At 34.4% G+C, this 12,108-nt stretch overlaps 1 long non-coding RNA gene across 10 annotated transcripts; it reads right to left on the bottom strand.

Annotated features, from left to right (window-relative positions):
- Positions 1-352: 352 nt before the first annotated feature.
- Positions 353-3,129, bottom strand: LOC110883859. Of its 10 annotated transcripts, none has more exons than XR_004870491.1 (6): positions 1,811-3,129; positions 1,452-1,701; positions 1,318-1,357; positions 1,151-1,243; positions 731-1,056; positions 353-632 (listed from the first exon to the last, which is right to left on the bottom strand). It is a non-coding gene; the product is annotated as an uncharacterized LOC110883859 (long non-coding RNA). The 10 variants fall into 10 exon arrangements; XR_002560745.2 differs by having other exon boundaries at positions 731-1,077; positions 1,452-1,899; positions 2,022-3,129; XR_004870488.1 differs by having other exon boundaries at positions 731-1,357; positions 1,811-1,899; positions 2,022-2,113; positions 2,206-3,129.
- Positions 3,130-12,108: the final 8,979 nt, after the last annotated feature.

Raw genomic sequence — 12,108 nt, 5'->3', positions numbered from 1 at the left:
ACTCCTGTTGACTAAACCTACTGACCATTAGTTTATATCAATTTTACTAGTAGGTTGCCCGCGCGATGCAGCGGGGGCGACACTTTGTATTGCGGTACTCTTTTCTAGTGGTTTTCTTATTCGTATAACATTTATTGTAGCATTATTGTAGTAGATATACATCATAAGTAGGGGTGCAAACGAGCCCATGCCCAAGCATTATTGTAGCATTAATTTATGAGAGCTCTAGCTTGGCTTGTTAGTAGTTTCTCAAGCTCGCCTTGGAATCGGCTTGATTATTATTAATAAATATATTAAATCAAAATAATATAAAAAAATTGACTCGTTTAGTAATGTTATGAATATAAAAATAAAACACAAATATAAATATACATTATAATAGACAATACTAATATAAGAGTCACTAACACAAATATAAATAAATCTACCCATATCTTGAACTTAAGGTAGGTCCGATCAGCATTAAGAGCTTTGTCTTATTTATAATTTTCTCCTTCCCACGCTTCCTCAAGTTCATGCTCATATTACCATCACTTTGGTTATCTTCGATATTAAGTGAAGAAATGCTTGCAAACACAGAGGCAACATAATAAGCTGTACTTGCTTACCTCCCATATTCTGTGAAGTCTGCTCTAAGCTCATAAAGAACAACATGATAAGTTGTTGCACAAAGAAAGGCAAGTTATAAACAACTGATATTCCACAAAACCATAATTAAGAGAATTCTTACCAGCAAATGAAGAAAGAAATTCAACCAACCATCCTCCATCTCTCCAAATCCGAATACCCCAACTCTCAATATGCCTTTTTAAAGCATTGGGACTTGGCCCAAACTTGTGACCTTGGTTTAAACCTGTAAATCCTTGTGGCATGTTGCTGATGTCAGCAAGCTTTTACGAAGGTTAATCTTTGCCATCTTAAAAGGCTGTTGGAACACATTTTCAAAGGGTTTCAAATAATAGGACTCCCGAGTAGTATAACACCACATCTACTATCATTACCATCATTAAAGCAATCCAACAGTCCAAGTCGATAAAGAACTTCAGCCACATGTGCCTTGTTTGCATTCAAGAAAATCTGTGATATAAATATAAATGATATTTGACAAAAATCAAGAAGTTTGTATTCAGTCAAAAAAAGTAAGACTTACAACTTTCCTTATGGACAGGCTATGTATTGTAACAGACTTCTCAAAACCGGGTTGGGTTTCAGATATTCATAGGTCAATCTCCCATGGACAAAACTGTCGATTATCAAATTCATAACACCATATTTTGAAGTTTCTCCAGGAACATAGAATATTGAAGGAGTTGTTACCTGTGGTAGTCACCTTGGTCGAAATCATAGCCGAAAGCCTCTACAATGAAACAATTGTTGGTTTTATAATTTGTTTCAGATGATAGATGATAATTAATGAATGAGTGATTTAATAAAGATTGATTATATCATACTCAAAGACCAGCCATTGATGTCCCACAATCCCTGTAGAGTTAAGCATTCATTTATAGAGCTTTGCATTCATCTATATTGACCTCGTTGACCATATACTCTAACAAATTAAAATATGTATTAAACACAAACTGATTAGTAAAAAAAGGTGATGTATAATTGGAATTGGATAATTTATCCTCTAGAATGCTTGAATAAGCCTTTTTAGCTGTAGTCCAAGAGCCCTTTGTTTCGAGCAACATTGTGTCTAACCTACATGCATGACATAGCTATTACTAAGATCCACGAACTGGGAATTGGAAATTACCTACACTAAGATATATTTGAATGAGGTTAACATGATTCTTAGCACGTTACTTACCATAAACTAGACAAAGACTAACCATTTAGCTTCTAATTCTTGTAATCCAAACACATTGTGCATAGGGTCAATGGTAATCCATGTATAACCTTCAATTAAACAAATAAAAAAATAGAACTCATATATCATATTAGCAGAGCATATCAAACTAAAACATGGCGTGGAAGTCAAGTGAAGCCCAAATCAGACTAATTTATTACACTAAAAATACCTAGCAGTTCTGCCAAAGGGAGGTTGTAGTTGGGAAGTAGAATCCAACGCCAACATGGGTCATGAAACGAGAAGTAATCGAAGACTCAAAGGCTTTAAAACAATACCCAACCACCATACTCTTACTTTGATAATCTTGAATCAGTTATTAAACATCTCAAAATTTTCAAATTTGACTTTATTACCTGAATAGAAACCGAGCACCAGGAATCAGATTTCATCATCTGTCGGTGGCAGCAACTTTCAAAGACATAAGTACAATTAGTTAAAATCATTAAAGGTCGAAATCTTGAAAATTTTCAATTAGAGAGAATAAAAAATTACCTGAGGGATCCAAAAAATTATTACTTTAATGTTTTCTAGAAAAACTACCAGTGGAGGGGATTCGAATCAAAACAAAATACATAACGAATTCAGAATATTATAATATAACTTTTTATTTACATTATGCCCCAAAATGCTAAATTAGCTTACGAACAATGAGGAGTAAATCGTAAGTCTTGAAGATGATGATGATACTTGCGATGATCATTGTGGCCACCGTTGGTTCAGCCTCTAACCACCGTTGGAACCCTAGTCCCCTACACCAGAGTGCATCAGATGTGGCGGAACCATTGTCAGGAACATGTAGCAACCAGTATCGGCCAGAATCGTCAGTACGCGGACCAATCTAACAACCGATGGAACATACAATTGAAGGAGGACTCGTCGGAGTCTTCGCCGAAACCCTAACCGCCATCGCCGGAAGAAGCGGCTAAGATTTTCTGTCATCGTCTTCCTCCTCGTTTTAACATTGGAACCGTCGACGATATTTATGTGGTTCTTGTAGACCACCGCCTTATGGAAGGCTGTAACTGAATTATTACCACCGTCACTCGCCTGTTCCATCTGTCTTCATCACGCCGGGGTATGGTTGGCGCCGCCGTAGCACCTCCGCTGCCACCCTCATATTTCTCTCTCGATCTCACTCTTGTGTGTTATCCCTTTTTGTTTATCTCTCTATCTCCTGCAAAAGGGATTGAGGTGGTGAGAGAGAGCATAAATTTAGGCTTAAATTTTGAAACCTTATTTCAAAATTTAAAAGTCATAATTGATGGAGCCAAATTTGATTCCTGGAACATATTTCTTAACATGAAAGCTTTATGTTTAGAGTTTGGTTAAAGATAATAAGGGATTAAAATGTAATTAAGATAGAGGTGTTAAAATGTAATTAGTGTTTAAATGATTAATTTACCCTCATTTTAAGGTTGTACCTTATGCATTAAGGTGAAAAAAATCACATTTTTTTAATCTTAAAATGTCTCATCTCATGCATTATTTATACCGTATAGATGATAGGACACATTGCTTTAATCATTTGTACACTAATGCATCATTTACTTATACATTTTAATCCGTAAGTCAATACTGACCAAGACAACTATTGAAACGTTGACAAAAATGAGTGGGTCGTCACGGCATCTTTAGATTTTTTTAAAACATTATAATTTATAAGATATGACAAAAATACATAAAAGATATGTAAGTTTGTTGTGGAGGGGGGGGGGGAATGTAACTAATTATCTATAATTTTGTTAAAACTTAGGGATTTAAGTGTAATAAGTTTAGGGACTAAACAATAAATAGTGTTTAAAAGACCAAATTACCCTTATTTTAGGGGTCTATCTATAAATAAAGGGGGTGAAAAGTTCTTATTTTTGTGTATCTTAAAATACCACTCCCTCATGCATTATAATATAGTATAGATAAGTATGCACTAATTATTTTTTTACTTTCTATTAAAATGTGTTATGCATGGTTTTCTAAAAACCACTCGTGTTTGCACACGGGTTTTACTACTAGTTATATAAATAGGAAAACGTAACTTAATCCTATTTTAATATTATTAGTTTTTTTTACCCATTTGTGTCGTAATAAATTTGCCATTAAATATTATATAAATAGGAAAACGTAATTTAATCCTATTTAGTATTATTAAATTTTTTTTTACCCATTTGTGACATAATAAATTTGCCATTAATTATGGAAATTTTTATTAATCATATATAAACCGTTAACTTGTTAACTTAGATCATAACCTTATAATAACAAAACATTAATTAAATATGCATATAAAATACTATGAGAATAACAAATCTAATTTGTGACATGACAATAAAATCATTTTCATATACTTTGAATTAAAGTTACATATAAAAAGATACACGATAATAAAGATAATACTATTTAAATACACTATTATATCTAATGTAATACGTAAATTCCGTCTTATAAAGAATATATATATATATATATATATATATATATATATATATTATGTATAATCTATTTTCAGTACTCAACATGTGTAAGACACGACTTATTATGATATTTCACTATTACTTATTAACATAGCTCGGTTTTGTGATAAATTCAAGTTATTTGTGTGATCTATCATATGACAATAAAAATATGTCAAGTATATGAAGGTTTTTACATACCACACAATACATTGTTTCTATTATACAACTTTGTGTAACATGCATGGGTCACGGTCTATGACGGTGAAGTGCGAGGCACAATTAAGTTTCTAGCACACTTTTATTGTTCCTACGCTATATATACACCAATATGCATGCGTCTTTCCAAGAAATTATTTAGACATGTTGGGTTTTCTCAAATGATATGAACCTATTTCAATCATTCAATCAATCATGCTAAAATAATGCATTCGATCTTCGTAATACGTGCAACATTCCATATGAAACCTGGAAGACAACATAACATATAGAATCTATGTTACCATAAAGAGGAGACCCGTGGTGGAAAAAGAGGCCAAGAGATGGTGCCACACAAGTTTTTTGACCCCGGCAAAAGAACATTTGTAAGTTGATGCATGAACTAACAAACTTTGCTGACAACAAAAGTAAAGTTTAGTGTAAGGACTATGTATTAGAATAGTACCATCACAATCAGGGGCGGATCTACACTATTGAGTCCCCCCCCCCCCCCCCCCCAGAAAATAGAAAGAAACTAGTGTAATTTTTAGACACAAATTCCGGTCGCCCCCTTATAAGTTCGACTAAGTTCGCTAATTAGCCCCTACAAAATAAATTTTGGGTCCGTCATTGCTCATAATCCGACGATATAAGGTAGGATTACCAAGAAATTTATCATATCCTTAGAAAGTGATGGAGATGATGCAAGTAGAGATCGACTCAATTAAACCTGGTTAGTTATGTATAAATTATGTAGTTATGGTGTTGAATAATGTTCTATTTCAAGTATTTTAACAACAAAATCTACCAATATAACATTGTGTGTGCATACAAGGAGTATATGAATTGAATATTTAATGTCGACAACCTTGTAAAAGAGAACAAAAAACTATGTCAGACAGATCCGTATGTTAGTATGTGAAAGCAAACTTAAAATAAAAGATAAAATACTATTTTTTGATACGCAAGCACAACTTGTAAGACATATATAGTATATAAACATTATTCCTTCTCAAATTGAATAGCTCTAAGGAGAGTGAATTTTCTCATATATATGCTTGAGAAGTCTTAAAATAAAATAAAAAACAAATCCTAGGGGAGTTCATCAAGTCGGCTTTCGGTTTATTTGGCTTATTTGAACTTGATAATTTGAAAACTGAATTCGAATTTGAAAATGATTCAGAAAACCGATTCACAATCAAATAAATAGTAAGATTTAGAAACTAAAATATATAAAAACTAGTGTTAAGTCCCCTGTGTTGCGGGCGGGAGGTGTAAAACCGTGCTCAGTAATAACCGAATGATGACCAAACCAAGAAAAATGTAAAACAAAAACACTATTTTTTAACAAGTGATTCAAGTGACGTAAAAAATGATGAAGACGAATTTATACTGACACTTATTAAAAAGTCGAGGGAGGTAAAAACACCTGAGGGACCAAATGTGATGACCAAACACCATGCTAAGTGAATGGCAAAAAAAAGTTCGGCCAATTCTATAAAAAACGTAAAATAAAAACTAATAAAAAACTAAACTCGTTTTACTTTTGTGACAAAATTATTAAAACCAAAGTTTTGTTACAAAAATGAAAAAACCCTAAAGTTTACTATAAAAAAACCCATAAAAGATATAAAAAATATTACTTTTCCTCATTATGTTTCAAATTAATATATACAGAGAGTATATATTATTCGAATTTTGGTTATTCGGGTTGTTTGAGTTTGAGATTCCGAACGTCACTGGCTTTAGATAAGCACCCGATTCGAATAACCAGAACTCTAATTCCGATCGGATAGAATAATGAACACGCTACAACAAACAAGACTACTTGTCAAATATGTATGATGGTATACCAAATAAATTTGATAATATGTAATGCATTTCCCTTTAAAAAAATTACATACTATAAATTTTCAACATGTATATGTACTAGGGTGTTCTACACAAAGATTAGGGGTATTTTCAAAAAAATAAAATAAATAAAAACAAATTAATATTCCACTTTTCGTCCAAAATTTATTTGATTTTTCATTTTTAAACTAAAAGTTTTCATCTTTGTCAATTTAATCTCATGTTTTGTTTACTTTCAACTTTGGTCCCTATACTTATCATATTTCGCAATTTTTTTGTTTAACGTTTCATTCTAAATTTTGCGAGTTAACACGGTGAAACGTGCGTGTGTTGTTCAACATTATTATGTTTCGTTTAACACTTCGTTCTAATTTGCGAGTTAATACGACGCAACGTATGTGTATGGTTCAACGTTTTTACGTTGTTTTTTTTTCTGTTTAACATAACAGTTTGGGCGCAACGAGCAGGTACTAAGTCGACTTAGTTATTATTTTCTGTGTTTTACGTTACGATCTAATTTTTCACATTAATACGTGTTGGTTGTTGGCGGTGGAGTGAGATCGGTACTATTTGAAACTGTTTTACACCCCCCTCCCCCGGCAACACGTTGGGGCTTAATACTAGTTATATATCAAATAGTATCTCTCTTGCACAAATATGCATAATATGGTTTTGATAATATGTAATGCATTTCCCTTTAATTTTTTTCCTTTCAAAATCTTATGTACTAGTTGATTTACTACTGTAAACTCGAAAATTTTATTTATATAAATCTTCATGTTTTGGTTAACATTCCATATCATACCTTGTAAACTCTAAAAAATTATTTATATAAATCTTCATGTTTTGGTTAACATTCCATATCATACCAAAAGATTAAAAAAACATAACATCTATATTTTTTTTTTTCTAAACGGCAAAGAAACTCACGTGTAAACCCACCCTACTTGGGGTTATGTCCAAGGTCGACTCCTCGACTGCCATGAGACTGTGTCCCCTAATGCGCGAGAACAGGATGAAATATGTAAACCCTTGCCTCCGCCAGGTTCAAATCCGGGATTAAAGCCCCGATTCAGCCCTTTACCCAGATGTTCTTTGAAAATGGCCTAAACAGAAATCGAACTTGGGTCTCCAGAAGGACAAACCTTTTACGCGTCCCTCAAATAATTTATGATATCACTTAGTTTTTAAAGTCATTCTGACCAATTAACCGTTTTTGGTGAGAACTCATTCTAAAAACTATAGATAATTAAAATATAGTAAATTACACCAACTTTTGTGCATCTTTACATATACATTAAAAATGTAGTTATATTCAAAGATGCATTTAATAACTTGATAATGGTGAAAGATACATAAACATTTAAAAAATATATAATAATGCCCAAAATAATATGTTGCTTGCGATCAAATTGTGCATCAAATACAAGTCAACATTCACGTGGAACCCACGAACGAGAATTTTGTCTTGTGATCCAAACTACCATTCACCCCCGCAAGTTACCATAACCACAAACTTGTAGGTCTTCATCATATGCTTTAAATCAACTATTAAATTTATAGATTAGACTTTTTTTTTTTTTTTTTTGAAAATTGACTTTCATTCACAAACACCGAACCCGAAAACCGAGCCGGCAAAAACAACAAACAACAAAAAAAACAGATGAAAAATCACATAATTACAAATTTACACCAATCATTCCAAGAAATGGATCGAAACGAAGACTTATGTTTGAGCCAAAAATATCCCAAAGATCTGATCTCGCTGAAAACTTCTTCCACACAAATACGAGAGCCTGAGAAGATCGCCTTGTTTCTAGAAAGCCAAATCGACCAACATGATATAATGATTATTCCTTGCAAAATCTTCGATTCCGCTTTATTCAAACAACTAAACTTGTGACATTCCAAGAGATCCTTAACCGAGAACGCGAAAATCATAGGGATGCGCGTTCAACTAGGGATATTCACGGTTTGATTTATTCCGTTTTGATGAGAACCTAGAGTCGTGCGGTTTTAAAAAATAAAAGACAAACCGGACCATGATGATAAAGAAAATATATACAAAAGCATATTTTGTATATAATTTTAAGAAATAATAAGGATTGTGATAATACACACACATGTGTATGTGTGTGCATACTTTAAAAGTAAAAAAAAAAAAAAACAAATGTTAGACAACCCATTCAGTTTATACGGTTTGTTCTAGTGGCGAAGCATACCCAAAAATTTCTATAGAACCGGGGGGGTCGAAAACGTATATACCCAAAAATTTCTATACGAAAACTACATATATAACACTACTGAGCGAAAAGTTCGGGGGGTCGGGCGCCCCTCCCGGCCCCTTCAAAGCTTCACCAATGGTTTGTTCCAAGGTTAAAACCATCAAATCGTTAGAACCTAATTGAATCAGCCTGTATGTATTCTAAACTTGTCAAGCTTTCTTTGATTTGGAAAGTCCAATGGGTTTTCACATTTTATAAACACCATTTCGTTGGACTATTGGTTACTACTCAACATTTTATAAATACCCTTTTGTTGGCCACTTAGGCTTTGGCCTAATGACCAAAAGAAATTACCGATGTTTAATCTTTGAGAAGTGTAACTTCGTATAAGATTTAAGGGAAGAAAGCTTAATTGTTTAAAAAAACCCTTATTTATTAGTTATTACTTGATGTTTTAATTTAAAGTTCTTTTTTCAAAAGGTGTGTGATATTGGTGTGGTCTGCTTTGACCTAGTTTGGTTACACCATTGAGTTGAATAGTCTTTATTTGGTTTACTTTTTCAAATCGAAATTTATATCATAAATTTCATCAAACAAACCTAAAAACAAATCAGTTCGGTTTAGTTACATGGTTCTTCAAATAATTTAGTGATGCACATAATTATAAATATTATTTTTAAATTTAAATGATTATGTGTTTTATACATATACGCGTATGACACTTCTAGTACAAAATTTTATTCCTATATGGGTCAGGATTTAGGGAAAACGCCTAAAATTATGAGAACGGTGAGAACGATTTTGATGTTGACATGTGACGTTAGTGCTAACTTACACTAAGACTATGGGGCGGGGGTTGGGGCGTTGGTTGGCTGCAAATGCCCAAGCCACCACCCCGGGTGGGCTTGGGTTTGGGCGTGGCCCAAGGGGCGGGAGTTTAAGGCCAGGCATGGGGCGGGTCTATCAATATGACATGGCGGGCTCTCAATGGCCAAACCAAACTAGTGTGTAAGAAAAAATTATTTTTTCACTATAAAACTCACACTTCTATTCCTTTTTTTACCATATCCAACCACAATACACTCCACATCTTCTATAATCATCTTTATTCTCATTCTACAATACGAAAAATGAATCCTCATAATCGTGGTTTTGACCCGAACAACCCGTGGGCATTCCAAGAAAATCCTAGCTCACCACCCAATCGTCCGATGCCTCCTCCATTTTTAATACACTCCACTATGCCCGATGTGGCGGGGGGTACGCATCGTATCTCTCGAATCGTGTGTATACTAACTTGCCTCACACCGACGATTCTATACCTAGCCCGTTTTCACAAACGCCCATCAACCTTTCACCAACCTCCATCAACCTTTCCCAAACCGAAACCGTCCCCGAAACTCAACCCCCCATCGATGGTCCTTCCGCATCCAAACCCATCAAAAAGAGAAGTCACAAGAAAAAAACCGAGGCCGAGAAAGCACTTGACATAGAAACCATTTGTGGGAAGCGATTAGTAAAGCATTCCATGAAGAAATGGAAAGGAAGGTTTATCGTGAAAACGTTAGCTTATCCTCGAAATGGACCGAGATAAGCGGGAAACTCACCAAATTTAGTGTTTTTTTTAAATAAAGCAAAGCAAAACCCAAAAAGTGGTGAAACCGAAGCCGACTTTGTGACAAATGCATTGGTTACATACAAAACGACTGTGGGGAGCGACTTTCGTTTCATGCATTGTTGGGAGATTTGTAAGTTCCATCCCAAGTGGGCGAATATCCCCAGTGGTAGCGAAAATAACACGTCTTCCAAAAGGTCAAGGACACCCTCGTCCCAAGCCCAATCGGATGCACGAGATCAAGAGTTGGAGGACTTTCTGGATGATTCGCCAAACCGGCCTGAATACGGAAGAGATGCCGCAAAAAGGCGCGCTCTAAAATCAAGATCGGGTAGGACATCGCCTTCAGTTGGGAGTTCGGGCTCGCGTAGGGGAGTATACAGCGATCAGTTGGATGACATTGAAAGCAAGTTAGATACATTCAACGTATTCCAACAACAAAGGGCCGACATTCGGAAGAACAAAGAAGCTCGGGATGCCCTGAAACAAAGACGGGATGATATGAAATTTCTAGCCCAGCCCATCGATCACCTATCAGGTGAAGAGTTGGAACTAATGTTGGAGACGAGAGAAGAGATAAAGAAAAAATATTACAAGCACTAGGATTTTTTTTTGTATTTTCCTTTATTTAAAAAACATTATTAAAAATTTAAATTTTTTGTTTTAAAAATAATTTAAATAGCAGTTTGGGCTGGCCACGCCCCAAACCCCCGCCCCACCATACCGTCTTCAATGTGGGTCAGCCCAGCGAAGCCCACCTAAGCCACGTGTCGGGCCACGCCCAAACCCCCGCCCCACCATACCCCACGGTCTAATGGTAATATTGTCAAATAGCTCATCCACATGTCACTAATATGTCAAAGACCATGCACATGTCACTTACATGCATATTCCACCATCTTTTTTAAACTCTTGTAACTTTTCTATACGTGATTATCTTTAAAAAAAATACACCATAAAATTGAGTGTTTTATTATCTTCCTAACAAGTATACTATTGCTATACTTTTGAAATTTTAAAAAAATAACATGAACTGGGTATTCAAATAAAAACGACATAAAAACACCCAGTTCAGAAAACGCCATAAAAAATACCCAGTTGAAAACTCTATAAAACACCCAATTCAGAAAAACATCATAAAAACTCAGTTGAAAACGCCGTAAAAACACACAGTTCAGAAAAACGTCATGAAAAATACCCAGTTGAAACGCCATAAAACATCCAGTTCAGGAAAACACCATGAAAACTCAGTTGAAAACGCCATAAAAACACTTAGTTCAAAAAACCCATAAAAACTGGTTGAAAACGCCATAAAAACACCCACTTTAGAAAAACATCATAAAAACCCAGTTGAAAACACCGTAAAAAAACAAAGTTTAAAACGCCATAAAAAACCCACTTCGTTTTTTTTTGAAAAATATATCAGTAGTATACTCGCTGGAAAGATAAAAACGCTGAATTTTATGGTGTTTAAATATGATCGGGGGAAATGGCATGTGATTAGCATGTGCACCCTTGTTTGGATCTTCCTATTTTAACCCTCTTGGTAGTTTCAAGGCCTCTAGTATTTACAAAAATGTCACCGCATCAATCTCAACCACAAACCACTAAAATCTTGTGGTTGAGAATCGTTCTTACCGTTCTCACACTTTAAGGCGTTTTCTCCTGATTCTGTTCCATTCCTATATTACTTTTATGTTGGTGTAGTCAACAAAGTAAAACGATCATGTTTGCCAAACAACTAACTAAACCTTTGGTGATATATGTCTCATTTAGGTTAAGGATATAAGTAAACTATTAGAACACATAGTTATTGCAATAACAGAAAGAACAAAATAAATTGTTAGTCATTTTAGAGGGTGTTTGGGATTGAGTTTGGAAATGATTTATTCGCTCTAGTAAATTAATAAGTCGGTTCCA

The sequence above is a fragment of the Helianthus annuus genome, chromosome 10, assembly GCF_002127325.2.
Source record: "Helianthus annuus cultivar XRQ/B chromosome 10, HanXRQr2.0-SUNRISE, whole genome shotgun sequence".
NCBI classification, from domain to species: Eukaryota; Viridiplantae; Streptophyta; class Magnoliopsida; order Asterales; family Asteraceae; genus Helianthus; species Helianthus annuus.
The sequence above is the reverse complement of the archived record's forward strand: the minus strand, read 5'-3'. Positions and strand labels throughout refer to the sequence as shown.